Genomic DNA, 26,707 nt, shown 5'->3' with positions numbered 1-26,707 from the left:
CCTCTACCTCTCTTCTAGCCCTCTACCTCTCCTCTACTCCTCTACCTCTCTCTACCCTTCTACCTCTACTCTACCTCTCTTCTACCCCTCTACCTCTCTTCTACCCCTCTAACCCTCTTCTACCCTCTAACCCGCTTTTACCCCTCTACTACCCCTCTACCCCTCTAATATCCCTCTTCTACCCCTCTACACCTCTTGTACCCCTCTACTACCCCTCTACCCTACTACCCCTCTAACCTACTATCCCTCTATTACCCCTCTACCCCCCCTCTACCTTTTCTACCCCTCTACCTCAACTCTACCTCTCTTCTACCCCTCTACCTCTCTTCTACCCCTCTACATTTACTCTACCTCTCTTCTACCCCTCTACCTCTCTTCTATCCCTCTACCTCTACTCTACCTCTCTTCTATCCCTCTACCACTCTTCTACCTCTCTACTACACCTCTACCCCTCTTCTATCCTTCTACCCCTCTACCTCTCTTCTACCGCTCTACCTCTACTCTACCTCTCTTCTATCCCTCGACCTCTCTTCTACCCTTCTACCCCTCTACATCTCTATCCCACTTATACCCCTCTACAACGCTACCCTTTTTCTACCCCTCTACTACCCTTCTACCCCTCTTCTACCCCTTTTACCCCTCTACCCCTCTTCTACAGCTCTACCCCTCTACCCCTGTTCTACCCCTCAAACCCTCTAATAACCCTCTACCCCTTTTCTACTCTTCTACCCCTCCTCTATCCCTCTACTACCCCTCTTCTACCTCTACACTACCTCTCTTCTACCCCTCAACCTCTACTCTACCTCTCTTCTACCCTTCTACCTCTCTTCTACCCCTCTACCTCTACTCAATCTCTCTTCTAACCCTCTACCCCTCTACCTCTCTTCTACCCCTCTACCCTTCTTCTACCCCTCTCCGACCCCTCTACCCCTCGTGTACCCCTCTACTACACCTCAACCCCTCTACTACCCCTCTACCACTGCTCTCCTACCATTCTACCGCTCTACTACCCCTCTTCTACCACTCTACCCCTTTTCTACCCTGCTACCCCTCCTCTACCACTCTACTACCCCTCTACCCCACTACTACCCCTCGTCTTACCCTCTACTACCCCCCACTACCACTCTACTACCCCACAACCCCTCTACTACTGCTCTACAACCCTCTACTACCCTTCTGATGCCCCTCTACCTCTCTTCTACCCCTACTCTCTACTACCCCTCTTCTATCCCTCTTACACCCCTCTACTATACCTTAACCCCTCTACATCCCCCTCTACCACTGCTCGCCTACCCCTCTACTACCTCTCTTCTACAGCTCTTTTACCCCTCTACTTCTTGTACCCCTCTACTTCTCTTCTACCCCACCCTCTACCTCTCTTCTATGCCTATACCTCTCTTCTACCCCTCTACCTCTCTACCCCTCTTCTACCCCTTACACCTCTCGACCTCTACTACCCCTCAAACCTACTACCCCTGTAACCTACTACCCCTCTACCTCTCGTCTACCCCTCTACCACTTCTACCCCTCTACCTCTATTCTACCTCTCTTCTACCACTCTATCTCTCTTCTATCCCTCTACCTTTCTTCTACCCCTCTACATTTCTTCTATCCCTCTACCTCTCTTCTATCCCTCAACATCTCCTACTTTTCATCCCCTCTATCACCCCTCTTCCCTTCTACTACCCCTCTTCTAACCTTCTACCCCTCTACTACCCTTCTACCTCTCTACCATCCCTCTTCTACCCCTCTACCACTCCTCTACCCCTACCCCTCTTTTATCCCTCTACTTCTCTTTTACCCTTCGACTTCTCTTCTACTCCTCTTCTACCCCACTACCTCTCTTCTACCCCACTACCTCTCTTCTACCACACTACCTCTCTTCTACCCCTCTACCTCTACTCTATCTCTCTTCTACCCCTCTACCTCTCTTCTATGCCTCTACCTCTCTTCTACCCCTCTACCTCTACACTACCTCTCTTCTGCCCCTCTACCTTTCTTCTACCCCTCTTCTATACCTCTACCCCTCTTCTACACCTCTACACCTCTTCTACCCCTCTACAACCGCTCTATCCCTCTACTACCCCTATACCCCTCTTCTAACCCTCTACACCTCTTCCCTTTCTTCTACCCCTCTACTCCTCTATTACCCTCTACTACCCCTCTACCTCTCTACTACCATTCAACAGCTCTTCTACCTCATTCTATTAGGGCCCAGAACCATTTTACTTAGTGATGTCCATCTGCACACTTTCCTGCATCTTGTAGTAAATTGAATATTGACAAACAGAAGTGTTATTTCCAGAAACAGTGAGTTCTGCAGCTTGTCTGTGTATCTTTTATCTGCACCTCACAGACTCCTCACATTCCTCTTGAGAGAAGATCCTGCCTCCTACTCATTAGTGTCGTTTCAGTAACTGTTTCTATCATGTGTTCATGTTTCATTGACTTGTATTAGGAGAAAAGTGTGTAAAAATACATTGTGTAGCATTAGCATTATATACTCAAATTGCTTTAGGGTGGATGCTCTCGTCCATTGCAAAGACAATTGTCACTTGTTAGTTTGCTTGGCCTTTTTCTATTTTTGCATTAAAAGTATTCAATGTAATCTGCCTGTTACTAAATAACTGACTTGAATTGTGTCTTGCTGATGTGAGCTGTGGAATTGTTCGGTGTATTGTGTCTGCCATGATTTTGTTCCTCAATAAAGGTTTTTGAAAACTTTTTAAAAAAAGAAAAAATATTTATTTTCCATTAAATGTATGATAGATTTGTTGGCCTCCCAGTGTGCTGTGTTTTATTTTACATATCACAAGAGATGACGAGGAAAATGACAGTCCAGTATACACATTCTTCATATAAATCAACTCACAGTATACTGTTCTGGAGGTTCAGTCCCACAGACATTATCTCTAACTGAACGCAGGCAACCTAGGAAGCATGTGCTTTTCAAACCAGTTGCCCTCTGATGCGGCACTATTGGATAAGTCAAAATGTCCTGAATTTTAGGAGGGTTACCGTATCTAGTGCACTCTGTTAGACAGTGCTCACCTGTGGTAGTAAGATGATAATAGGCACCTTATCACCTATGCACGGTGCAGGGCTTTGAGTTACAAAGCTCCTCACGCTGTGGAGAATATTAGGTCACATTTACCCATTTTCCCATATTTGGTCATGATGAAATGCCAACTGATTGCTACATGACTACACAGGGCATGAACAAAGTTGACCTGAAGTATAGACCCCAGCTTACCAGCAGGTCCATAGGTGATCGACACTTTCACACAGTGATAGGGGCCATTAGTGCCTCAATTTCTCTGCCACTGTTTTTAATCTCAACATGGACCAGGAAGATCACATGAACTATATTGCGGCAACTGGCCGATAGTTGATCTTATATTCATACTTTCACCAATCTCACATCTTATGACACAACATCCTCTGTCCTACTATGCTCATCCCGAGTACTTAATAAAAGATCTCCGACAAAGTGTCCTCTTGTGGTGCCCGCCAGGCATTGTAGCGCCGGCCTGGTGAGGAGTATAGCCCATTGATGAAGCATGTCACCTTCAAGTGAGTGAACGCAATTGTCTTAAAAACACATGCTTCCTAGGGTGTCTGCGTTCAGTTACAGATAATGTCTCTGGGACTGAACCTCTGGAACAGTATACTGTGATTTGATTGCCCCTCTGACCTACCGGTCATTTCCGCCTGCCCTTTGCTGCTCTGAGCTGCCCAGTGACCTGCTTGTTGTTTGTGGCTGCCTTCTTTGACGGACTTCGCCCCATCCACATTGCGGAGCGCTGGACTGTCGGGACTGCAGTTCCCAGGAGGCAGCGCGCTCTCACATTTCCATCAGGCCAACGAGGATAAATTAGCGTTGGGGCTCCTGTGGCGCAGGACAAGGGCGGGCCCGTCAAAGGCCAGAGGAGGCCAGGTAGCGCCACCCCCCTTGAGTCTGAAACAGGACACCTCCCATAGGGACGGACGCTAGACCGAGAGTGGCAGTAAGTAAACAGCCGGATACACATTGTGGACACGTCCTCCAGTGAATGAGTGGAAGTAATAGCTGATTACATCAGTTTTAGCAGTTAGGGAGGCAGCGCCTTGTGCTTTGTGGACTCTGTTTCATTTTTAGTGTCTTTCGTATTGTATGTAACGTAGGACCTGACCATAGTTCTATAGCACATCTGCGCTGTAACCGGTGGGAGTATCGAACACCACTCAGTAAGCGGAAGGTGATTCCTGGGATAGGGGCAGGGTTAAGGGGGACCATTGATGCATTTCTTCAAAGAGCAGAATCACTATTAGTCCACGAAATTCAGCTCACAGAAAAAAGATTGTCGCTGGATACACTGCTAGAACATAAGCGATCATCAATGGGCCCCATAGCGAGGTCTAAAACACCAAGTAAAAGTATCCTCCAAGGTCCATCAAAGCAAGATAGAGGCAGCATCACTAGTGCTATGGTTCATGTTCCCATATGACACAGGAGGGTGGCTCACTTATGTACCCTGATGACCCACTTATAACGGATTCTGACCCTGACTGGTCTCACATTAGTTTTGAAGAGGTGGAGAAGAATTCCAGCGCGTCCACTCCAGTGATTGACAGGCCAGAACAAGGGCCATCAGAGTTGGTAGCCTCTAGGGCCAACTCAGGTATAGGAACCATAGTAAGGGGGGCGGAGAAGTGATCACAAAATCAAAAGGTGCAATAAAAGACACATGTACTACGCAGTTGGTATCACCTCTAGCTAACACAAAGACCCGGGGCACACGATCGGGGGGAGGGGGCCGATTGTTTCAAAGCCAAAATCAAAACAGAAGGGTGCCGTAAAGATCAGCAGAGTGAACACTGCCGTGAGACCCATTTGTAGCACGCAATGTTCAAACTGTGGGAAGATGGGGAGCGGACAATGAATGGAAGATCTATTAAGGTTAAACGTAGAGCTCCTTTTTTCCACCCATTTGGGACCGGTGCTCGAGAGAATTAAGGTTATTGAGGAAAAACCATCTCGGCTATGCGATCAGGGGAATAGTGTGCCAGGTAGAATTAGGGGACCGGAGGAGGGGGGAGCAGAAGCCTCATCAGACTCAAAGCACACAACTAGTTATGAGGGTCAAGGAGGGGGGCACAGCGAAGGCGGGCGATTGGGCAAAGACAGTGAGGGCACCAACAAGGGTGCCTTGGCGGGTAAAACGAACGGGACTACCCTAAGCATAAACAGAATGGGGCCACCTAATACGGTTTGTCCTGACACAGCCCAGAGGGGCTCGGAGGGAAGAAGGGCAATAGTCAGTGAAGAGGAGTTAATAATAGCGGACGCTGTGCCGAGCACTTGGAGTTTACAGACATTGGATCTCCCCCCAAACTCAAGCCCCTATACAGTGGTCCTTGTAGGGGTTCCTACTAACGGGGATGAGAGGGAGGAATCCCCGCGCACTCTAATTAACAAGACAGCACATTGGCTAGTCAAAAACACGGCTTTCAATGTCACACAACACAGACATATTCTGATGGCAAGGAGGGTGGCTTGGATCGGAAGTAGCAGAAAGAGCTTTGCGGGTGATTGTGTGATTTTGAATTTCAGATATCCAGAGTTAGTCAATGAGCTCCTCCATAGTCAATCCAGTGGTCAATACCAAGGGGATGGAGGGTCCAGTATCAGACTGCTCCCCTTGGCTTCTTTCTATAGGGATATGTCCCATAGTAATATGCAAGGTGACCATAGGAGGAATAGGATTGCATCAGATGGGAGGGGGCAGCTAGTTTTACTCATTAACCGATTTGCACCTCTCCACTGTGCTTCAGCCCTAAATGAAATAGATTGACTGGTGGGGGGGTTGAAAACGAGAAAGCACGAGGGGGGAGGGGTCACTCATAATAGGAGACAATAAAGGTCCAGGGCGCACACAGTCAGATGATTTCAATGCCAATGTGAGAGTTATAGAGCCCGGTGGGAGAAATGTGGAGAAAGATGCAGGGAATTTGGGTGAAGTTCCTGTAATGCCCACTAACCCTACAACTGTCACGGCAGGCAGTCAAATAGTGGGAGAGATTAAGATCATATCCTGGAATGTAGCGGGCTTAGCCTCAAAAATCAAAAATCAAAACTGGCTAACGTATATTAAGAAACATCAAATAATCCTCCTACAAGAAACATGGGAGGTACATAGTAACACCCAGGCAATAGAAGGCTACAAAATGTTTTTCGTCCCTGCACGTAAGTCAGCGCCGGGGAGGGCACAGGGGGGGTCTGACTATTTATGTCGATCTCAGACTCTCAGGAAGGTGGAGTGAACTTAGATGGGCCTCGGACTGCACACTGGGGCTCACATATCGTAATAAGGGTTTTATTTAACTGTTGTAAATTTCTATAATGCCATTACTCCAGGACAAACTCTCCAAAGCCTAAATGAATTAGGAGCTCGGCTGGCAGGAATGGAGGAGCAAGGGCACTGTGCTCCCAGCTACTATTAGCAGGGGATTTCAATTGTCACCCATGCCCCTTCCTAAGAATAAATGAGGGGAGCAGGTCGGCTTGCCCGATTGTAGAGGGGTGGCACCTGAATCACCCAAGGGAATGAGGAGCGCTGAATAAGATCCTGGGCAGGCATGCCCTAACATATACCATGGATTTGATTGGTGGGGAGGGCAATAGCAAAGTCACCCCTACTTTCAAAGGCAGGGCGAAGGGCACTATCATTGATTTTATTTTCGTTACACCCATGTTAAAGTGTCAGGTTACAAAGTTTGAGATAGAGGTTAGCATTTCCAGCGACCATAACCGGCTTCTCCTGTGCATCATAGATCCAAATACGGTACTTCTATCACAATGTAGGGGGGCCGGAGGTTTGATTAAAGCCACTGACCAAGGTAGGAGACTAAGGTGGGTCAACACGGACAGAGAGGCGTTTTACAGAATCTTACTGACACAGGCCGAGTCCAATGTTTGGAAGTGTTTGGACTTGGAGTTTGAGGGGGCAGACCTGATCAAGGCATTTGAGGGAGCGGCCAAACAAATTGATTGCTTACTTAGGGGCAGGAAGATCAACAAGGAACACAGTGCACCAAGGTGGTTAGATCATGACTGCACCCTCGCCTTGAGGGATCTGAAATCGGCTCTGAAATGCGTACCTAGGGACAGAGGGAAGGTATCAAGCTGCAGGGCTAGGTACAATAAAACACTAACCCCCACATGCATCAAGCATTTTTGTAGTCGCAAACGGTGCGATTCCTTAAAATCGGCCGTTTGCGAATGCAAAAGTGCTTTTTGGGATGCATGAAGCAATTTTAGAATTCGCAACATTTATTGCGAGTTCTAAAATTGCGGGTGCTTTTAAGAAGTCGCAGATGTGCGATTTCTTAAAAGCAATGCATCAATGTTTTTGAAAGTGAAAATTCGCAAATAGGGAGCCAAATTTACCGAGTGGTTGAACCACTCGGTAAATTTGGAAAAAGTGTTTAAACAGCCGAAAATGTTTTTTTTTCAACATTCATGTTTCACACACACATGTCCTTAGGACATGTGTGTGTGGAACATGATGCGAAAAATACATTTCAGGGGTGCATGGGGGGGTCCTTTGGACCCCCCCCTGCACCCATGAAATTTTCTAAGTGCCACTCGCAATTTCCATTGATTCTTATGGGCCTTTTGGGCCATAGGAATCAATGGGAAATGCGAATAGAAGTTGCATAATATTAGCGATTCGGTAAAAAATGCGAATTTTACCGATTCGCTAATATTATTAGAAATTGATCATGCATCCCGTTTTGCGAATTCTAAATTGCGTTTTGCTATTTTTCGCAATTTAGAATTCGCAAACGGCCGGGATGATGCATGTGGGGGTAAGATGCTGCAGAACCGTATTGCAGAACCAGGCATTGGAAAACTTGAGAGAAGCGGCCGAGACAAAGGACTCGACTGCTTTTTGGAGAGTTGTTAATGAACCATGCTTTCAGGATTCAAATAAACACAAGCTGGCCTGCCACATCCTCCCATAAACCTGGCTTGAACATTACAAGGGGCTGTATAACCATGGTAGCATTGAGAACTAAAAAGTTGGAACCCACCCCAGATTACCTTTTCCTTGGGAGAAATAAAGGCGGAGATTGAGGGGCTAACCCGTAATAAGGCCCCAGTGCCGGATGGGATTCCACCAGATCTCCTCTTAAGCCAGAAAGAACTCGGGGTGCAAATACCGCAGTGCAAACAATGATGCCAATATCCTGGTGTACGGCCACAATAGTCCCCATATTTAAATAAAAAAGGGGACAGAAATAGCCCTCAATGCTATAGGCCTATTTCATTAATTGATGTTACTGTGAAAGTGCTCAGTAGGGCCATTCTTAACCGATTGATTGATTGGGCGGAGGAACATGAGATCATTACGGATACCCAGTATGGGTTTAGGCACGGCCGCTCCACCACAGATCAATGCCTTAATTTATACCTCCTGGCAGCCAAGTACACCGTAGCCAGTGAGGGGACGGTGTACATGGCTTTCATGGACCTCACCGCGGCATTTGATTGAGTAAATCGGAAGAAATTGTGGGGACAATTGGGGGCCTTGGGAGTTGACCCTTGTCTGGTAAATATATTACGGACACTGCATCAGAATACTTCTGCCCAGGTCAGATTTGATAAGGAGGGAAAAGTCACAGACCACGTCCCATGCTCAAGGGGAGTGAGGCAGGGATGTATTTTGGCCCCCTTCCTCTTTACTTTATATATAAATGGTTTGACCCAGGCGCTGGTAGCTCTAGGGGTGGACTGCCCGCAGATGGGTAGGAGAGGGATACCGGTGTTACTGTATGCAGATGACACGGTACTCTTGGCCCGCACTGCACCTGGACTGCAGCGCCTCATAGATGGCTTTGTCCATTTTATGGATAGCTTAGATTTGTCACCGAACCTCACCAAATCATATGTTATGGAGATAGGGAAAGGACCATCCAGCAAAACTAAGTATACAATAGGCACACAGGGACTGGAAAAGGTCAAGTCATTTTCATATCTGGGGATCGTGTTTGAAAGTCGCCTTAGTTTTAAAACCCTTGTGGAGGAGAAATGCAATAAACTAATTAACTCAACAAGGGCAACTATGAATTTTGCAAAGAGGCGAGGCCGATGGGCTCCGGAACAAATCCTGAACCTCTACAGTTCTGTAAGCTGTGCCAAAGTTTTATATGGGAGTGAGGTCTGGGGCTTTATAGATCCGCTTAAGTTACAAATAGAAGAAAACAAATATTTGAGGTGGGTACTGAAAGTCCCACAAAGCATTTCCTCCTACATGGTTCATGAGGAACTGGGTATAACCCGTCTGTGCGATAGGCTGCAATGGAAGCCCCTCGCATGCTGGATTAAGGTATGGACAAACCCAGAGGCGGCGTTAAGTCAACAAATAATATCAGACTGCATTGCACGGGCACGGGGTTACAATATTCCTTGGATTAGACACATCAAGGAAAACCTGTTAGCCATGGGTTGTGTTGAATATTTTACCCACCAACCAAATTGCTATCTAAGGATAAGGGCCGTATTAAGTCAGAATTTTTAAACAGAGCCAAGTCAAATAGGAAAGCAAGAGAGCTGACTAAGCCATCAATAAGAACTCATCAGTTAACAAAGTCGTGCCTGGGCATGGAACCTTATTTGTGTCTTATTTACAATCCTCAAGACAGATTTCTCATGACCCGTTTCAGGCTAGATTTGTTACACCATACTTTGGCGGTTCCAGCAGGGTATACAAAGCATTTGGAGAGTAAGGGCTCCTGTGGCTGCGACCAACGGTCTCCACAGGATACGCTCCATTTGGTCCTACTATGCCCAGTTTACGCTTACCCTAGGGGACTATTTTTAAAAGGTATTTTAAGGAAGGCCAAGTTCAAACAAGTTAAGTGTGGCGATTACCAGGAAGAAAGGGCTGCCTTCCAGTTATGCGAGGATAACGGGGAGGAGACAAACAACTACAACTCCCAGACTGCCTTGGGGGAGACTCGTTTGTACTAAGCCCCTCCTTCCCCAGAGAAGGGTGCTTGTCAATTGTTTGTGCAGTGCGAGTCGGAGGATAGGCGGAAGGTGTTCCCCGCCGGATCCCAGCGAGAAGAATTGCAGCATCTAGGAGAGTACTGTTGTACAGCGCCAGAGGGAGAAAACGGAGAACTCCAAACGGACCTTTGTATCAAGTAAGAAGGAGCGCGGGCTCGCCTCCTTCCTTGTTGAAGATTTGAAATACTTGGATTACTGTAGGCGCAGCGCCTAGCAGAGTAGCCACGGAGTTTCGCTTAACGCATCTAGCGTTAGGGAAAACCGTGAGAAATACAGTTTGCATTATTGCGCGCGTGCAGTCATCAACGCGTGCAGTCTACAGGCTGGTAGACTTGAGGAGGACTAAGGATTAAGCACGGCCGCGCATGTAGAGTCCTGATTAGAGTCCGAGTATTGATTGAGCAGCGATAAAGCCGGATCGGATATCTGTGACAATTTTGAACTGCCTTGTGGGACGTGTAGTCCTAGTTGTGCAACTAACAACGAAAAGAGAGAAGCCTGAGCAGTATTGGCGCTCAGCCTTTTGTTTTGTTTATCTTTAGTTTAATTGCGGACGAGTCACTCTCCTATGACATTGGGAATATATCCTCTTTGGTGAAGGACACGAGCAAGGGAAAGGGAGAGGCAGTGTTTCCTTTTCTTAAGGTCCTGTATGCAGAAAGTGTGGTGAGTGGAGTCATCATCCCCCTTATTGGCATAGTGAAGTATCGTATACACGTGAGAAGTAATCGTGTGTTTGTTTCGCCTTTAGATACTGGAAAGGTGTCACGGAGCTGTCCCCTAGACCCAGTCCATTCCAAAGAGGGAGAAACGAAGATAGAAAGATCGCATTCCCGCTCTCCTCCGAGGCTTCTTCTCTCCTTTTTTCCCTTCTATGCACGAAGCCAGACAGAGGTATATAGTTTCCCTGTTGGGGGCGTGTATCGAGGGGAATAGAGGATCTAGCATCTGATATCGTCTCTGCTGGGAAAAGACAGAAGGTTAGTGGCGTAAATGTTCCTTGTGCTACTGCCGATCTTGACAGATTGACAAGCCCAAGTAACAAGACCCAGCCTGGACGATGAATGTGGAAAGTGTACTAAATTCTGTTGTGGAAAGCCTTGCGGCGCTACAACAGGAAGTTACCACGTCTCGTACCGAGAGTCAGGTCCTATATAAGGAACTAGGGGTTCTTAGAAAGGAGATGTCCGAAATGTCCATGAGAGGGGGCAAAGGGGCTTCGTATATCAAACCAGCCACTTTACAACCTCCATCTTCCACCGTGTCTCCTGGGCCACAGGGAGCTGAAGGGGGTGGGTTCACGGTGTCATCTCCCTCCACACCCTCCTCTTCCGATGCAGTTCCCACTGTCCATGTCATACAAAATACCGGGATCCCACTTGCCCCTCCAGAAAGGTTCTATGGGGACCCCCGTAAATTTGAAACGTTCTTAAACCAATGTAGATTGCATTTTTTGTGCAAGCCGGGGGTGTTCCAAGAGGATACAACAAAGACAGCGTTTATGATGTCATACATGGGAGGTAATGCAGCGAGTTGGACAATACCCTTATTGGAAAGAAATGATCCTGTGTTACACGATTTTGATGATTTTTGTTTGGAACTACGACGTTTGTTCGACAGAAAACTCCATATGTTATCTCTGGATAGAGAGCTGTTAACCCTACGGCAAGGGTCTCAAGATTTGCTATCATATATAACTTCCTTCAATCGACTTGTGGTCGAGACAGAGTGGCCTACGGCAAAGAGAATATCTATTTTTTATCAAGGGCTCCGAGGGGAGCTAAAAGACGTCCTGGCGCAAGTGGTACAACTCCCCACCTCTTGTGAAGAATTGATCGACTTAACTGTTCAATTGGACCATCGCCTATTGGAACGAAGGGGTGATAGAGGCAGAGGAGACGGTCGCTTCTTCTATCCACGTCTTCGAGGTACTATGGAAGATCATCCTAAGATGCCAGAGGGAGTTGAACCCATGCAAATAGGAGGGCTTCGGGGACCCCTTTCAAAGGAAGAGAAAGACAAACGAAGAAGACTGAAACAGTGTCTATACTGCGGAAAGGGTGGTCATTTTGTGAAAGATTGTCGAGCCAGAAGTGCGTTTCCTGGAAGATCAACGGCTCCCCCTTCTCAGGCTGTCATACAAACGGGAAGACCGGCGGAAAACTAACATGCCCAAATCAGGAGGAGGTCGCTGCCTTGGGTTGTTCACCATTAAAGATCTCACCTACACTTGCAAATACATTACATCCTGCAGTGGCTCACATGAATTTAAAAGTAACTTTATGGGTCAATACCCGTGACGCTATGGAGATTGATGCTCTGCTAGATTCCGGAGCCACTGGTAACTATATCGACCAAGAATACGCCATGAAGATTGGGATCGTATGCGAGAAAAAGGATAAACCGGAGCTGGTCAAAGCAGTGGATGGAACGGTTTTGTCATCTGGCCCCGTTTCTTACCATACCCAAGCATTGTTGATGCAGACGAATCAAAATCATCAGGAGAAGATCCAATTCGACTTGATTGATGCCCCCCAGTTCTGTTTAATATTGGGGATGCCGTGGCTGACTCTTCACGATCCTCAAGTTAGTTGGGCAGCACGTACCATTACCTTGTCCTCGGCGTTTTGTAAGGCCAATTGCAGAAAGGACGTGTCTGTTAAGGAAGAACAATCAGCTACGCCTTCAGTCTGTCTGGCTTCTGGATGTTCCATAGGACCATACTGTTGTGCCACCGCTCTTCCTGATGAGTACCAGGAGTTCAGTTCCTAGTTCGACAAACAAAAGTCTACTGATTTGCCTCCACATCGCGTCTACGATTGTAGAATTGACCTTGTTCCTGGTGCTGATATTCCCTGTAGCCGAGTTTACGCTCTCACTGAAAAAGAGTCTGTGTATTTGCGGAATTACCTCGATGACAATTTGGCTACGGGGTTCATTCGTCATTCTACCTCGCCAGCTTCCTCGCCGATGTTTTTTATTCCTAAGAAGGACTGCGAGGAATTGAGACCATGCATCGACTACAGGGCCATTAATCGAATGACAATCAAGAACCGGTATCCACTACCGCTTATACCTGTACTCTTGGATCAATTGAAAGGGGCTCGATTCTTCACTAAACTCGATCTCAGAGGAGCGTACCATCATGTTAGAGTAAAGAGTGGAGATGAGTGGAAGACCGCATTTAGGACAAAATTTGGATTGTTCGAGTACCTTGTGATGCCGTTTGGGCTCTGCAACGCCCCTGCAGCGTTCCAATATTTCATGGATGAAGTATTACGCGGGTGTCTGGAGACATTCTGCATCGTGTACATAGATGATATTTTGATCTATTCATCTACACTTCACGAACATGTGGATCACGTAAAGGTGGTGTTGGGGCGATTACAGCAGAATTCCTTGTATGCCAAGCTAGAAAAATGTCTTTTTCATGTGAAGGAAGTGGCCTTCCTTGGTTATATCATCTCGGCCCAGGGCTTCCAAATGGATTCTAGCAAAGTGGAGGCTATTCTCGGATGGAGTACACCCAAGAACGTGAAGGCGGTACAAAGTTTCCTTGGTTTCGCCAACTATTACCGCCGGTTCATAAAGGATTTCTCCAAGATCATTCAGCCGATATCCAGTCTATTGAGGAAGAACACTGTGTTTGGGTGGACCCTTGAAGCGGAAAGATCATTTCAATATCTCAAGGAACAGTTTACACAGGCTCCTATTCTACGCCACCCTGATTCGCAGTTGCCTTTTGTCTTGGAGACTGATGCCTCCATGTATGCTATCGGTGGGATATTATCACAACGCCACCCCGAAACAGGCCAGTTGCATCGCGTGGCCTATTTCTCAAGAAAACTTTCTCCTTGCGAAACAAATTATTCTGTCACGGATAAGGAGCTTCTTGCAATCAAGAGGGCATGTGAGGAGTGGCGCCATTATCTGGTGGGAGCAATGCACACTGTCGAAATCTATACCGACCACAGAAACTTGCTATTTTTGAAAACAGCCAAGGCCCTTACTCCCAGGCAGTTGAGGTGGACTCTGTTCTTCTCGGACTTTGATTTTGTTATTAAATATAAACCAGGACCACAAAATGGTAAGGCTGACGCCCTATCTCGAATCGGGGAGACGGCTGAACAGAAAACAGAGAGTGAAGAGGAACCTCCACTTATTCTCCAAGAGTCCCGCCACCCCTCTCCTTTCATCGCCTTGGTGTCAACTCCTGAATTCTTGGATGATGTCCGAGTGGCTCTTGCTGATATGGATATACCGGAATGGGTGAAAGAGGATCCTGAGCATCGCACAGTGAAAGATGATCTTGCCTATCAGGGATTAGCCATCTATGTCCCTACTGAACCCTTGCAACGGAAGGTGTTGCACTGGATCCATGATTCACCTTTAGGTGGCCATTTGGGTATCTACAAAACTATTGCAGGTGTGGAACGTAGCTTTTGGTGGCCAAAATTGAGAGCAACAGTAAGACTCTATGTGATGAACTGTGCCGTTTGTATACAGGGGAAGGCAGTGCATGTTAAGCCGGTTGGCCTTCTCAGACCTCTCCCGATTCCTCCGAAGCCTTGGCATACGGTGTCGATGGACTTTATTGTTGAAATGCCACCCTGTGAGGGCAAGACTGTGATCTTAGTGGTCGTAGACCATTTGACTAAAATGGGACATTTCATTCCTCTCAACGGCCTGCCTACTTCTGTTGAATTGGCGCAGGTGTTCTTGCAACACGTCGTCCGTGCCCATGGGATACCTTGTGTGCTCATCACCGATAGAGGCACTCAATTCACCTCTTGCTTCTGGAAGGCCCTCTGTCAGACCATGGATGTTGATGCGCGACTCTCGTCATCTTATCACCCCCAGACGGACGGCAAAACAGAGCGCCTGAATCAGACGTTAGAACAATACCTTCGCTGCTTTGCCTTGCAAAACGATACTGAATGGACTACCTTGATCTGGATGGCTGAATTTGCTTACAACAATGCCATTCATTCCACCTTGGGCTGTTCACCTTTTTTTTGTCTTTTTGGTTTTCACCCTAATGCACTACCCTTTGAGGTTCCTGTGCACTCCCCGGTGCCCAGTATACATGAACACCATGCACATTTGAGAGCAGTACTAGTGGGGGCGCGACATAGCTTAGTGGACGCGCAGTCTTCTCAGAAACGTTATGCTGACAATCGAAGGTCTTCTGCTCCTGCATATGCAGTGGGGGATAGGGTGTGGCTTTCCACAAAAAACTTACATCTGAAAGGAGAGAACAAGTTGAAGCCTAGATATGTGGGGCCTTATAGCATAGAGAAAATCATTAACCCTGTGGCGGTGCGGTTGACCCTCCCTGATACTTGGAGGATTCATCCCGTCTTTCACGTTTCCTTGCTCCAACCCTGTCCCGTGAGTACTAGGCTGTCTGATAAACCCCTTCCAGTGGATGTTGATGGGCATGAAGAGTATGAGGTCCAGTCAATCCTTGACTCCCGTATGGTGCGAGGGCGGATTCAGTACTTGGTCGAGTGGAAAGGGTATGGCCCTGAGGAGCGATCCTGGGAACCAGTGGGTTATCTCCATTGTCCTGAGTTGGTTGCGCGTTTTCATGACTTGAATCCTGGTAAGCCTGGGCGACCGCCGGGACGGCTGTCCTCGGGAGGGGGTTCTGTGGCGATTACCAGGAAGAAAGGGCTGCCTTCCAGTTATGCGAGGATAACGGGGAGGAGACAAACAACTACAACTCCCAGACTGCCTTGGGGGAGACTCGTTTGTACTAAGCCCCTCCTTCCCCAGAGAAGGGTGCTTGTCAATTGTTTGTGCAGTGCGAGTTGGAGGATAGGCGGAAGGTGTTCCCCGCCGGATCCCAGCGAGAAGAATTGCAGCATCTAGGAGAGTACTGTTGTACAGCGCCAGAGGGAGAAAACGGAGAACTCCAAACGGACCTTTGTATCAAGTAAGAAGGAGCGCGGGCTCGCCTCCTTCCTTGTTGAAGATTTGAAATACTTGGATTACTGTAGGCGCAGCGCCTAGCAGAGTAGCCACGGAGTTTCGCTTAACGCATCTAGCGTTAGGGAAAACCGTGAGAAATACAGTTTGCATTATTGCGCGCGTGCAGTCATCAACGCGTGCAGTCTACAGGCTGGTAGACTTGAGGAGGACTAAGGATTAAGCGCGGCCGCGCATGTAGAGTCCTGATTAGAGTCCGAGTATTGATTGAGCAGCGATAAAGCCGGATCGGATATCTGTGACAATTTTGAACTGCCTTGTGGGACGTGTAGTCCTAGTTGTGCAACTAACAACGAAAAGAGAGAAGCCTGAGCAGTATTGGCGCTCAGCCTTTTGTTTTGTTTATCTTTAGTTTAATTGCGGAGGAGTCACTCTCCTATGACATTGGGAATATATCCTCTTTGGTGAAGGACACGAGCAAGGGAAAGGGAGAGGCAGTGTTTCCTTTTCTTAAGGTCCTGTATGCAGAAAGTGTGGTGAGTGGAGTCATCATCCCCCTTATTGGCATAGTGAAGTATCGTATACACGTGAGAAGTAATCGTGTGTTTGTTTCGCCTTTAGATACTGGAAAGGTGTCACGGAGCTGTCCCCTAGACCCAGTCCATTCCAAAGAGGGAGAAACGAAGATAGAAAGATCGCATTCCCGCTCTCCTCCAAGGCTTCTTCTCTCCTTTTTTCCCTTCTATGCACGAAGCCAGACAGAGGTATATAGTTTCCCTGTTGGGGGGCGTGTATCGAGGGGAATAGAGGATCTAGCATCTGATATCGTCTCTGCTGGGAAAAGACAGAAGGTTAGTGGCGTAAATGTTCCTTGTGCTACTGCCGATCTTGACATTAAGGTGGTCCTACTGTTTCTGAAATTGTCAGTAGAACCTTTAAAAACTTTTCTGTGTAGTACATTTTCTAAGATTAGCGATGAAACTCAGAGCCAGTAGCGGGGAGGAATAATGGACCTGTGTGTTCAATATTTGCTCCGATTTGCACTATACTATGGATGAAACATTTTTAACCGGGTACCTCCTTGTCATTTCTATAAGATCATCCCTGTGCCGAATCATTTATATTTTATGTATTGTTGTTAAACAGGTTTTTAGTATGTTTTTTATAATGTATGAGATATTGTTTTTTAACACTGTACTTTTATGGTATTGCTTTATGCCGAATAAAGTATATTTTGAATTGAATTGATTGTGTTTTATTTTAACAAATGTACATAGCAGATATTGGTGCTTGCTTGTTTCACAAAAATGATCGGATACCTGCCTCGGAGCGTATTCACATTAAGGGTTGAATAAGGATTGGTCCCATTGCCCATCACTCCTTAATACCCCTTTACTTTTAATAAAGCAGTGAGCCTGACCATTAAAATAATCTCTAATGGACTCTACTGACTTTTTTTAATACACACACACTCACGCTCACTATTGCACTTTTTTAGGCCCCTCACACGCATACACCCGTTGGCTCGGAATAAAAGATCTCCGCCAAAGTGCAGCCCCCCATGCTGCCCGACGGGCATTGCACCGCCAGCCTGCCGTAGGAGCAGGATACCAATGATGACGCTGGACGGCCATCGGTTGGGATGACAGTAGTCGTCCTGCCGGTAACCTGTGTGAGGTATCCTTATATTCCGAAAAGGGTCTACACCATGCACTTACCTTTTCATAATCAGTGAGAGAAAAGCTAACCTGAGCTAATCCATTGGCTCCCACCGGGGAACTCTGTACAATCTCTTTGTTTACTACCTGCCTCGGAGCGCACTTCTTACAGACAAGTATGGGGTTATCATGATGCTGCTACAAGCTCCTTACCTGTGTGAGTTATCGGGAACGATGCAGGGGGCAGACCCAAACCCGCCACACATGGAGATCAATGACAAATACTGAAGAATTAACTGAGCTTCCAAGCTGGTGGCCATTACTTAATTAACCTTGAAAATAAAAGACACGTTTTTAGTATCCTGTTGACTCATGACCATAAAAAACAAAGATTATAAATTCAATATTGTGCCAAATACTTAAAAAATGGAACTGGATGTGCTGAATCCGATGTTGTCCTAGGTCCTGCGTGACACCTTCCACCACTATTGCTTATGGAACTTGTAGTTTTATTTTCCTCATTAAAAAGATGGGCTCTAAAGTCCCAGTGTTCTAGGCGATATTGCTTAAAATAAGAGGCCTGATGGAGGGTGAAGCATGACATGACTCTGCTTAGCAGTGAGACGAATGACAGTTCCCCAGCCCTTTCATTCTTTGACAGACAGAGGCTCGTTGGCCATTCATATTTTTTTGCAACGACAAAGAAACTTTTATTGCAGCTCCTGTCAACTGAAGAGATAAAACCCCTGGGCATGTTTAATTAACTACCGACAAACATGAACTATCAAGAACATGAGTTTCTGGAAAACTATCAAGCACCCAATCAGAATCAGCCGCCCTTCACACCCAGGAATCCTTGAGGCTTGGCTTTGGAGAGGATTAATTGCACGTGGTATAAGCAGTGGCGTTGGTGCATAGGGCCGAATGGGGCGTTGCCCCACTAGCCTCAGGAGTCGGGACGGGGAGGAAGACAAGAGAGCCACGTATCACACGCACGCAAAGCAGCAGCGTCAAATCAATGAACTGCTCACTGCCCCGTGTGTCACAAATTCAATTCAGTCAGTCTGACTCTTTCGTTTTTTTTCGTCAAGGGACGGCCAATGACGAGGGCACAGCAGGTCAGAGACATACCTCGCATGTGCTGGCCGGGGCGAGGAATATTGCTCACCCTGGAAGCACATCCGGAAAGAGTGATGTCACCATGAAGGGAGTGGCATAATAAAGGGGAAAATGCCTGGTTTCAAATGGGTACAAAAACGGGTGGTGATGGACGGAGCATCTGAACCAATCAAACACTCACACCCAGTCAACAGATCTGGGTTTAATCCATCACCGTTCTTTAGCCCACTCTGCCACCCCAGTTCAGACATGGCCATATGCAAATCAGTCTGACCCTATGCCTCATGGGAACAGTCCAGTTCGAACTGCCAAGCCTTGCCTTCCCTGGACCGGAAACAAGCTTCCTAGGACCGGTTTCTGGCATTTCAGCTGAACAAAGCGGTCCATCACCACCCCCTTTTGTACCGCTTTGTTCGCCATAAGTTGGAAGGGTATGCTCTGACATGAGTCCCTTGCTCACTTTGCCACTGGATTCAAGCAAGCCTGGCTGAAGACGGCTGAAATGCCAGAACCCGGTCCTAGGAAGCTTGTATCTGGAGCGGAGACACCCGCGAGCAGCAGGTTAACAGCAGCAGCATGTGCGCACTTCTCTTCTGCTGCATTGTTTTCCTGCCCCGAGGAAAGGGATGGCTTACTTAATTTAACTACAGTAGATGCAGCTTCATTTTGCATACGTTATGCCACTTGATTGGTAAAAGAAAGAAATGAAATACTGCTATTCCAAAAGTTGGCAGGTGTAGCTGTGACGTTAAATGGGAGCTGTGTTGATGTGTCTGACTGTTTTTGTATCAATACATCTGTCTCCCATTCCATGTTTCCATTGAGTAAAAGACAGCCTGTTTCTGTTTACCAATCTATGTACAAGCATTTGTAATGCAATAGGTCTCGCAATTACACAAGTTTAAGCTATTTGTATTGTAAATGACAATGCCTTTTATTTATGTTTTAAAAACAAATCAAAAATGAAAGGCATTGTTATTTGTAATGTCAATAGCTCAAACTTGTGTAAATGCGAGACCTATTGCATTGCAAATGATTGTTTTATAAAAGCGCCCCATACTGCTCTTTCACTTTAATGGCGACCAACCCCTTTCTTTAGACACGGCTCGTCTAAGAAAAGGGGCCCGGCCAAAATTAAAGTTAATGCGCTGCATGGGCGTTTTACAAACAGGCATTTGCAATGCAATAGGTGTCGTATTTTCCATCCACTCAGCTGTTGCTTCTTCCCACCTGTTATTAGCGCCTAGAGACCTGACGGTGATTTGGCGCTATATAAGTCAAAATTAACATAACTTAACAAATGCTAGTTTCAATTTACCATGAGCAATATCGACCTTTTTAAAACAAACTCTTTTCCGTGTGCACCTTTTGCATTTTCGTGCTAAAGCAATACATATATTTTTGATAAAACAAAGAGGGTGGTGTGGTATGCGCTCTAGTCTACGGCGTGTACGCGATGACGCGTCACGCCATAGACTGGAGCGGTAGGCGCACGCATGAGCAGATAAGCGCGAGTGAAAGGCGCGAAGAGGAAAAAGCGGAGTTGGCGACCGGAGCTGTAGGAAGTAGACGCTCGGCGCCCTAAGCTCTTTGGCACTTTGTACAACTTGAATAAACGCTAGTTCTACACCTTGCACTGGCTCAGAGTACTCCTGTGGGGGAAAGTAAGGACATTACAGTGGCGACGAGGCTGGGACCTGAACTCCACCAGGCGCAGTGGATGACAGCAAGCACCCCCTACAACCACACACAGGAGCCAGCAAGGCAGGACATCTACAGGAAGAGCAAAGGGCGTGGCAGCAGCGCAGCAGCACGGTACAGACCCTAACACCAACCTCATAAGCCAGGTTAGTGCTGCCCAAGATACTAGGAACCCTCAGCCAGCAACCTGGCAACCAAGGGAGCCACCCCCAAGCTAGAGGACGGGGGGAAGACCGAGCAAACCGCGCAAAGTGCGAGGGACAATACCCCAGGTAGTCCAAGGGGCCAAGGCGACACGGCAGGGAGCGCAGGAATATCCGGTGAGCCTACCCAACGAAGGGCCCAGGAGGGAGACCCTAGAGGCGACGTCAGAATGGCAAATCAAGCTTCAGCCCTGATGGCACCCGTCCCCTTCCTACCTAGACCAGGAGAACCCCAATTAAAATGGGAGGACTGGAAAGAATACTTTCTCAATTACATTGAGGCTCTCGGAGATGAAAGTGAAGGGGAATACACGCCGGAAAGGAAAAAGAGACTGTTGCTCCACAACTTAGGCCCAGAAGGGGTGAGGGTGTTTAAGAATCTCGTACCCAAGGAGAGGGGCGCAGCGGAGACAGATGTCTTTGTGAATGCGCTGGACGACTTGGACAGCCACTACCGCCCAGCAGTTTGTGTCTCCATAGACCGCTATAATTTCCAACAGAGAAAACAAGAGGCGGGAGAATCCATTGATGACTATGTGGCGGCACTCCGACGCCTAGCTATCACGTGTCGGTATGGGGCCCTGCAGGATGAATACATTAAGGACCAAATCGTGATGCACACTACCAGCAGAGCAGTCCAGAACAAGTTGTGGGCGATGAACGAGACATCCCTTAAAGAAGTGGTGGCGATGGTCAAGAAGGCAGAAATGTCTAAGCGTGGTGCAGACGCGGCAAAAAGGGAAGGTGGACCGAGGCAGATGATCAACAAGATTGATGAGGCACCACAGTCCAGCAAGTCCAAAAGCACATATGGGGACCAGAGGAAGGACACAAGAGGGACTGGAAAACAGACGGCCCGCTCCAGCCCTGGGAACAAATTCGCGTGTTACAGATGCGGCAGCACAGCGCACGCGGCTCAGGACAGACGTTGTCCCGCGTTCCGCGCCAGGTGCTCGTTCTGTGGTTTGACCGGCCATTTTGAAAAGGTGTGTCGGAAGAAAGGGTCGAAATCCACCGTCAAGTGTATCGACTCGGCCACAGCAAACTTGAGTGAGGAGGAAGAGCCGGAAGACGAGGATTTGGTTCTGTGCATAGAGGACCAGGTGCTGGATGTAGCTGGGAAGCGAAGAGACAAGCCCCGCACGGACATGCTCATCGGGGGTGTGAAGGTACATGTGGCCGTCGATTCAGGGTCCCCCTGGACCATTGTGCAAAGATCGATATGGGAAGAGGACTTCGCACCGGTCGTGGGGCCCGAACTAATGCCGCCGGACATCAGACCCATCTCATATACAGAGAATTCCATCCCCCTGGTGGGGTGCCGGGACTTCGTGTTCGAATTCAGAGGACGGTCGGCCACGTGCACCCTATATGTAGCGGAGAAGGGGCCATCGGTGTTGGGATGGAGAGACGCAGGAGATCTCGGCATCATACTCAATCCAGGAGGGAAAGAGCAGATACTGTTAACGGATGAATGGCCCCTCTCGAAAGATGAAGACTGGAAAGCGGCATACCCCAAGGTCTTCGAGGGCACAGTCGGCAAACTGGACAAATTCGTACATAAAATAGTCCTTAAGGAGGGGGCAGTACCAGTTGTTCATAAGGTCCGGAACATACCTATATCCACGAGTGAGGCGGTGCAGCAGGAACTGCTGAAGTTGGAAGAACAAGGCATCATTGAGCCAGTGGACAGTGCGGAATGGCTATCGCCCTTGGTGGTGGTCAAGAAACCGAATGGCAAGGTCCGGCTCTGTGTGGATCTCAGAGAGCTCAACAAAAACCTCATCGTGGAGAGGTTCCCACTCCCCAGGATTGAAGAGATGCTGGCGAGGACGAAAGGTATAACCCACTTTTCCACAATAGACCTCACGTCAGCATACTACCAAATAGAACTGCATCCGTCAAGTAGGAAGTACACATCCTTCATAACGCCCTTCGGATGCTACCAATTCCGGAGGATGCCCTTTGGCTTGGCGTCCGCCGCGGCCGTTTTCCAGAAGCTAATGCACAGGCTGTTTAAGGACATCTCGGGGGTGCAGTATTTTCAAGATGACATTTTAGTGATGGGCTCCGACAAGACAGAGCACGATAAGAAACTGCATCGAGTCCTAGGAGTGTTGCAAGGGAAGGGCTTAACGGCGGAATGGAGCAAATGTAGAATTGGGACTCACTCGGTGACCTACTTAGGACATGAGATAGGAACACACGGCATCTCGCCGAAGGAACAAAATGTGAAGGCGATCAGGGATGCCAAAGCCCCAGCGACCAAAGAGGAAGTGCGGTCATTCCTTGGAATGGCCGAGTATTACAGCAAGTTTGTCAGACATTTTGCCACTCGAACCTACAGGATGAGACAACTAATCAGAAACAATGCAAAATTCGAATGGGACGCAGAGGCTCAAGTGGAATTTGAGACAGTAAAAGACTGCATTAGCCAAGCTATCCCACTGCAAGGGTACGTCCCCACCGGCAAGACCATAGTGACGACAGATGCAAGCGACAAGGGCTTGGGGGCTGTCCTGGCGCAGGAAAGAGAAGATGGATCCAAGGAAACGGTCAGCTTTGCGTCCCGTGCGCTGTCCCCGACGGAACAAAGGTACAGCGTAATTGAAATGGAGATGCTGGCGGTCACGTGGGCCTTGAACAAGTTTCGGCAGTTCATATGGGGCACCAGATTCAAGCTTCAAACGGATCACAAGCCACTCATCAAAGTGCTGACGTCCTCGGGCCACGACACGGCGACCCCAAGAATCGCCAAAATGACCTTGAAATTGCTGGATTACACCTACGACGTAGAATATCTTCCAGGCTCGCAAAACAAGGTGGCTGATTTCCTCAGCCGGGCCGCGGCGATGGAGGAAGCGCCGGTGGAGGCCCCGGACAAAGAGGAGATGGTGGCCAGCATGGAGGATCACGAGATGTCGATTAGTGAACTGGAATGGAAGGCGGCCTATGACCTAGATGTGGAGAAGGTGGAAGTAAGGAGGCACCTCACAGGGGGTTGGCCGGACAAAAAGAAGCTCTCGGAGGGAGTGCGAAGATTCTACGAGATGAGAGAGGAATTGTCCTTGAGCGACTCGGGAATATTCTTGTACAGAGGAGAACGAGTTGTGCCCCCAGTGACACTGATACCCAGGCTGTTGAAGTTACTGCATGAAGGACATTTGGGTATTGTGAAAACCAAGGCGCTGGTCAAGCAGATGTATTGGTGGCCAGGAATGGATGCCCACATAGAAAGACAAGTGCGGGAATGCGGGCAGTGCCAAGGAGCGGACAAGGTGCTCCGCCCACTCAGACCTGCATTGGGGAAGTTTGACGCCCCGCGAGGCCCCTGGGAAGATGTGGCAGTAGACATTCTGGGGCCCGTCCTAGACAGCAGAGGAGTGAATAAATACATATGTGTGATAATAGACAAATACTCCAAATGGCCCGAAGTGGACATACAAGAGTCAATGGACACCGACACGATCTTGAGATTCCTAACATCGGTGTTCCTACGAGAAGGCATACCCAGATCCATTCTCAGTGACAATGGACCGCAATTTGTATCGGACAAGTGGGGTCGATACATGAAAAGGAACGGGATCGAGGTGAAACACACTGCCGTTTATCATCCGGCATGTAACGGCCAGGTCGAAAGGTTCAATCGGGTGCTCATGGGCTCCATTCAGGCAGCCATATCACAAGGAAAGGACTGGGAAGTGGAAGTAATGAGCATGCTATGGGCTTACCGGATCACGCCCTCAGTAGTGGGGTACAGTCCGTTCCAAGTGCTAAGAGGACGGCATCCCTTCACCCGGGACAACGTGGCATGGAGGGAGAAGACCATCACCAGCAAGTGGTCCCCGGCGGTGGTGCAGCACAACCTGGAGAAGGCCCAGAAGATCTACGCAGCACACTATGACAAGCGACGCAACACAAAGGATACCGTGCTGGAAGAAGGGGAATGGGTCAGGATCAAACTCCCTACCCTACAAAAGAAAGGGGAAAGTAAATTCAGCCAGCCCCTACAAGTTCAGGAGGTACGAGGCAGGGCGGCTCTTCTAAGTGACGGCAAGGTCTGGTCACAAGACCGCATGGCCAGAGTCAATAAAATAATAGTATGGCCCAAAGCTGAGGCGGAAGAGAGACGGATGGACTTCCAGGAAGCAAGACCCCAATCGGGGCACAGCACAGAAGACCGCGGGGAAGGTGTAGGTGAGGACAATGAAGTGGATGGCCCGGGGGCAGTGTCCACTGACGGAGATGGAACGCCGGCGAATGCAGAGCAGAGAGCAGATTCCAGAGAAGATGGGAGGTCCCAAGGAGAGACAGAAGTGGGAGAGAACATGCCGGTAAGACACACCCGCAGCGGGAGGGCAGTCACTGCGCCCTCTCGTTATAGAGACTTTGTGATGGATGGACACTAGTTTTGGTGCCACCTCCCGAGGTGCCCCACATAGACTCACACTCCTGACGGGGGACACTCAACTTGCTGGGGAGGAATGTTTTGTTGTTGTTATATTAAAGGGGGGAGATATGTGGTATGCGCTCTAGTCTACGGCGTGTACGCGATGACGCGTCACGCCATAGACTGGAGCGGTAGGCGCACGCATGAGCAGATAAGCGCGAGTGAAAGGCGCGAAGAGGAAAAAGCGGAGTTGGCGACCGGAGCTGTAGGAAGTAGACGCTCGGCGCCCTAAGCTCTTTGGCACTTTGTACAACTTGAATAAACGCTAGTTCTACACCTTGCACTGGCTCAGAGTACTCCTGTGGGGGAAAGTAAGGACATTACAGGTGGCACATAACTCAGCAGGCCACAGGTTGGTCATTTAGACTCAAATGTGCAAATGGCAGGTCAATACACATGTCCAGCGCTTACAAATCCAAGGGCGTGAACACACATCTTTCTCTGGGTTGGGGCAATGCACCAGTGAGAAAAGACCAGGTAGAATGCACTACTTTTCACAGTTCTCCCATTAGAATCTAAATAATGTTGATAACTATGCAGTGTAAACATCTTGTAGAGTTAAGCACTTAAAGGAAATAGGCCCCAGAGCTGTGAACACTGTCACAACTAATGTGTTTGCACCATTTGCTTTGTGGAAACATCGAGCTATTTTATTTCTGTAAGAAATAACACTAGAATCAGTTCCAATTGTAAACATTTTGTTACATTTTGCAGAAAACATTAGATGAAAGAATGCACTCAACTATACCTTGAACAAGAAGCCAGGTGCTTTGAAATTCCGTTTAACTGTATCCACTCTTCAAACACCCGCCATGGGGCCCCCTGAGCAACCAGAAACTGAGACACCTTGTCCCAGACCCACCTGGACACCCAGTGATCTGTCAATGGCGCCTGTGCTAAACAACCTATCAGCGCGGGCTAGAGGCTATGCATTAACTGCGCATGCGCTGAGGATAGTCTACCTGAATTTGCATATTGATTAACAACTGCGCATGCGCGGAGGACTGACCTGACTAAAGATTGCCTAGTCATTAACAACTGCGCATGCGCGGAGTTCTGCCATTTCGTTCCCACTGCGCAGCACCCGAGAGAGGGTTACTGAGGGTCTGTTGGATGAACCACCTGAGCATGCGCTGAGGACAGACACGGCCGCGAGTGCGGGTTGAAGATTGTCTATTTATTAACAACTGCGCATGTGCGGAATACTGACATTACGATCCCACTGCGCAGCACCTGAAGGAGGGTTACTGGGGGGGGGGGGGTTTGATGGGTGAACCAATGCGCATGCGCGGAGGACAGATAGGCCCGGGGGCCTTATATTAACAGCTGAGCATGCGCAGAGGACAGACACTGTTCTCTGGCTTATATTAACTGCTGAGCATGCGCGGAGGACAGACACTGCCCCCTGTACCTGAGCACAAGAAGTCATCGAATGAAGTGCATTGGAAGAAATAAATATCAGAAATGTCTATATTTTGAACAATTAGAAGCTCTAAACATATAATGGGAAACTACTGAAATGAAAGGTCACTAACATACAACCTCTTTCTAATATATGTGAAAAATAGTACATTCTACCTGGTCTTTTCTC

General features: G+C 48.1%; 1 long non-coding RNA gene across 1 annotated transcript in view; it reads right to left on the bottom strand.

Moving 5' to 3' along the window:
- The window catches only part of LOC147667173 (uncharacterized), a 79,185-nt gene extending 53,167 nt beyond the window's left edge, over window positions 1-26,018 (bottom strand). The window contains exons 1-2 of the long non-coding RNA XR_015304488.1: window positions 25,865-26,018; window positions 17,857-17,975 (exon numbers count right to left, since the gene is read on the bottom strand). This is a non-coding gene — a long non-coding RNA (uncharacterized LOC147667173). The remainder of the gene's footprint in view (window positions 1-17,856; window positions 17,976-25,864) is intronic.
- Window positions 26,019-26,707: the final 689 nt, after the last annotated feature.

Source organism: Lissotriton vulgaris, unplaced genomic scaffold (genome assembly GCF_964263255.1).
Source record: "Lissotriton vulgaris unplaced genomic scaffold, aLisVul1.2 SCAFFOLD_2610, whole genome shotgun sequence".
Classification (NCBI taxonomy): Eukaryota; Metazoa; Chordata; class Amphibia; order Caudata; family Salamandridae; genus Lissotriton; species Lissotriton vulgaris.
The sequence above is the reverse complement of the archived record's forward strand: the minus strand, read 5'-3'. Positions and strand labels throughout refer to the sequence as shown.